General features: G+C 37.7%; 1 long non-coding RNA gene across 1 annotated transcript; it reads right to left on the minus strand.

Annotated features, from left to right (window-relative positions):
* Positions 1-2,196: 2,196 nt before the first annotated feature.
* Positions 2,197-4,423, minus strand: LOC139738039 (uncharacterized). Its single transcript, XR_011711413.1, has 3 exons — positions 4,053-4,423; positions 2,732-2,794; positions 2,197-2,259 (listed from the first exon to the last, which is right to left on the minus strand). It is a non-coding gene; the product is annotated as an uncharacterized lncRNA (long non-coding RNA).
* Positions 4,424-4,741: the final 318 nt, after the last annotated feature.

Raw genomic sequence — 4,741 nt, forward strand, 5'->3', positions numbered from 1 at the left:
ATTTCATATCTTTAGATTCTCCCTGTTCTAACTGAAAATAGAAAACGTCTTCAGAAGTTGCGCCTGTCTCGGAACCTATATTGGCACGGGGTATATTTCCTTTTCTGTAAGAGTGATCTTCAGATTGCAAAGTCTGCCCGATAGATGGGTGTGTAGGGGTTTGAATTTGTGCAGTGTCATCATAGTAGGCAAAGTTAATGTGATCGTAGTCATTGTCTTTCAACATATCTGTAGACCTGGCAAAGTCTCCATGTTTGTGTGGCTTTGCATATTCATTTTCTAGCCCCTCGTTCGCATTAGACAGATTTGTGGGCCTACTACAGGCATCCTGCCTTTGAGTACAAGTACGGTCGGATCTTTTGGTGAAGCCAAGTGAATTATAACACCTGTCATCAAATAAGCGCGCTCCTCCAGGGGATCTAGACGCACTCTCTTTCACCCCATCGTTTTTATCAAGGTCTACATCTTGGTAGTCCCAATCCTCGTAGCTATTTTCACTTTTTTCCAGTTGTGCTTCCTGCAAGCCATTGTACTTTTCAATGTGGGGTATATTTACTGAGGTGAATGATGTGCTGACGAGGGTATTGTCATTCCTCTCCGCAGAAAATGCACCAAGAGGCATTTGCTCTACGCTAGAGGGTTGGGAAGCCACCTTGCGCACCTCCGCAGCGTCCTGGTAGACATGATATGGATCCTCTTGAAGAACCGTGATAACTCTGCGTATGTTGCCAGGGTTGTTTGAAACAAGGTGACCCTCTGCTCCCACGTCAGTACCGGTAGTGTCCAATACAGCATAATCTGCAGGGCTCGAATTTTGATTCGAAGTGTCTACAGGATACATCTGCAATTGCCTGTCATTTAGCTGATTCGAAGCTGGCGATGGTCTATGTCTGTCCCTGGAAGGATGAGATATGTACCGTTTCAAAGAAATAATATATCTACTGTAAATTCTCAAGATTTAATGAAAATGAACATCATTGGCTTACTTTCAATTTTCTGAAACAGGTTTGTTTATTTTGAAATGTGAAGGCATGATCCGGTTGCAAATTTTATCTCTTATAATAATAATGAAACAAAACAAAAATTATTTGTTGAACGTAATAACATCTTTTTGATTTGTAAAGAGAGAGATAGAGAGAGAGGGGGTGGGGGAGCGAGAGGGAGAGGGAGAAAGATGCATTTAACGTAGTCAGTGGCGGATTCAGGCACGGGCGCACCGGACGCGTGCCCCTCCCCTTGTTTCTGTTAAGACAAAAGAAATAAAAAGAAACAGAATTGGGGGTGAGATGCATGCGCCCCCTTTAATTTTGTAAAGGCGCCCCCTCTTTCCTGGATTCTGTCCCTGGTGGTAAATATCACGAGAAAAGGCATTCGTAAAAATGCCAAAGAGAGCTTACCGCGTATTCGCAACATTTCACAAACATACTTACACACACACACACACACACACACACACACACACACACACAAGCTTCTGAACTTTACAAAGTCTCACCTTTTCTTAAGATGGTTGCACCAAGCCACCAAAAGGATGACAAGCAATATGAGAACAACACACAGAAGAGTTCCCAGGATGTATACAGTGATGTTTATTTCTCGTTCTCCAGAAACTGAAACATAATGGAATAGATTGAAATCTTAATTCACAAAAATGATTGATAACTTTTAAACAATGGAAATATGTTTCTACAAGTCATAGAAAGTAGTTTTTATATACTATATCCTCTTCATGATGTCACATTTCACGATTATGAAATGATTAATGACATGACAATGAGAATTACTGTTAAAGTCCATTATACGAAGTGGATATTTGTTTTTCTATTCATATATGTGTATCATATTGTTATGTGCAGTTGAGTACATATGAACAATGAATTGAGAAAGCGTAACCTGTATAATGTATACCTGTCCGAGCAAAATTCAGGCTCCAGTGATATACAATCTACGTCACATTGCCTCTCGAAATTGTATACTCAACAAACAAAAAAATAAGAATGCTGCCATTGTCATCCCAATACCACCGGCTAACTGCAGTGAGAAATGTTGTTGTAAGTCGGAAGGAAATCTGCGTGAAGAGCAGCGCAAAGTGCAACAATAATCATTGGAAATACAAAAAGAAAAATTAATATACGAGGAAAAAAACAGACGATTAAAACTAGGCTCGTTTGTTTGGTGGTAGGACACGGTGCTCACCGGCAGAAGTCATCATAATCGTTTCTTGTAATGTCGTCAATTCATCAATTGACTGCCGTTCGCCTATGCAAAGAAAAAAAAAAAAAAAAACAAGTTAGTGGTAGTACGCACACAGGCAATGCAGACACATCATTGAATCTTTGTCATCAGTATAGAGTTAAGTCCCTTTCTAGTCCAGAAGTCTTCACACCTGCATATAGCTACATAACAAAAATCCAGTGAGCTTTTATGCCGTCAGTTTATAGGTACGGAAACGTGAAGCAAGAATCTGCACTTGTCGTTTGCTACATTAACTATGGTGTGTCAAGCCATTGCCTATTGCAGATCGCATGTTCGATTTAGTTTCGGCTAATTAAATTATTTACAAATTAATTTATACAGACAAACAATTTAACAAAGTCCTGATTATAATAGGACGTGGACACAGGTTCAATTGTTGTAAGAAGCACTGTTTAGAAATCTACACGTGTATAATACTATTCAATGATGATGTATAACATTTTATTTCAGACAGTGTGCGTTTTTCAGTACTCACTTGAAATGAAATCTGTAATTAGCGACGGCGTTGTGCTGATTCTGGCATTGTGCCACTCACTATCTGTAACAAGACACACAAACACATAATAAGTTGTTACAATGGAAATAGTGTAACAAAACCAAGACAAACATCTCTTCCAAGAGAGTGTATTCTAACATGAAACATAAGGATACATCCCTCGGGGATTTTGAACGAGGATAAAAACTGCTCATTGTACATTTCCTTCTACTTTGGAACTTCCTGGTTTAGGACAGGAGATGCCTTAACACTTTATTGACATTAAAAACCAGATAAGGACTTATCGATACTGATTAATGAGTCATCGCATTGGTCAAATATCACATCTTAATTGCGACAGGGTATTATGAGAGAGAGATAAGCTCCTTTGAGGTGACATTTCAATTTCAAGAAAGTCACGGTCATACTTAACAAGGATATAATACCATTCATTCCCTTGTAGGCGCTAGTGCATATGTTTGAAATATGACAGCTGAATCTAATTGAATAGAAATCATGCGGATGCTCTCTTTAAGCTATTGATATGTCAATCAAGTATTAAAGGGATAGTACAGTTTTGGTTGAGATGAGAAATATGCTTTCGAATTTTTGCAAGATACCAAGAAAACACTTATGATATAGCACAGAGCATACCATGTTAAGAGGAATTCAAAGTTTATTTGATGAAAATCGGGTTTGGAATAACTGAAACATCCAAAAACAAAGTAAAACAAAGCGATCGTTACAAAGTGTGGGTCCCACACTTTATTAGAATCGTTCTTTTTTGGATATCTCAGCCATTTCAAAACCAATTTTTATCAAATAAACGTTGAATTCCTCATAAAATTGCATGCTCTTTCATATTTCATATGAGATTTCTCATTATCTCACCTAAAAATGTTAGAAACCTGAAATTAGGTCTCAACCAGAACTGTACGATCCCTTTAAGTGAACGAAACCATATCCTGTAGGAGGTGAAGTGTCAATCGATGTACACTAATCGCATACACTAATCGTATTCGATATCGTATATTTTGGTATGTAACCTAGAATTTCAAGTGACTTTAGGCCTGTCCATTTTCATTTTACCTTTTAATTTTAATTCATTTTCTTTTTTTAACGGGGAGACGCGGAGTAAGGATTAGCTGCTGTCAGATGATGAAATCATGATGCAGTTTAGTTCAGTTCAAATTTATTTTGTTGATGACACCCTGTACGAGGCTGCATCTCCTCATGTCGGTTATACATTCTTACAGTTTAGAAGAGTTTGCTTCTAGTTACACAATGATAATGCAAGATATACTGTATTTGTGGTACGGACCGTCTGTTGCATTTTCGACTGCCTGGCAAGACGGGACTGACGCGTTCCAAACCGGGAAGTACGTCGACCATGCAGGTAGTCCCACACACTGCAGTGTTGGGTTGCCAATGAGGATGAAACCCGGGTCACAGGTGAGAGTTATTTCAGACCCAAAGCTCGTTATATTGGAGTCCCAATAACCGTTAGACACAGGACCGGGATGATCACAAAAGCCTACTGAAACTAGCAGTTAAAGAAAAGAGTGAAATTTAATCAACGTTATTAACATAAACTAGAATCTAAGGACTAACATGTACAAAAACAACAACAACCAAAAAGAAGAACGTCGATTTGCAGGATTTTGTATATTGTACCCTCAAAGCAACGAAATAAACCACTCATACCAGTTTTGTTGTATTCACAGTTTATACTAATTATATAAAGATACATTAAAAGGTTGAATGTTTGAATATTGAAGTTGAAGCAAGATATTTATAAATATATATGAGACTTATTTATAATTCATAATATTGGCAAAAAGATGCCTTTTTATGTCTTAAGTTTATGAAATTGTTATGTATATTTTTGTTTGTAAAAAGCATGTGATGGACAATAAATGATTGAAATGAAATGAAATGAAATTTGTCTTATTCTGTATACTCTCGATGTCATTGCAGATGTAAACTTCTATACAAGTTGGAATATCTTGC

The sequence above is a fragment of the Diadema antillarum genome, unplaced genomic scaffold (assembly GCF_040938485.1).
Source record: "Diadema antillarum isolate AM-2024a unplaced genomic scaffold, OU_Dant_1.0 seq00000719_RagTag, whole genome shotgun sequence".
Classification (NCBI taxonomy): domain Eukaryota; kingdom Metazoa; phylum Echinodermata; class Echinoidea; order Diadematoida; family Diadematidae; genus Diadema; species Diadema antillarum.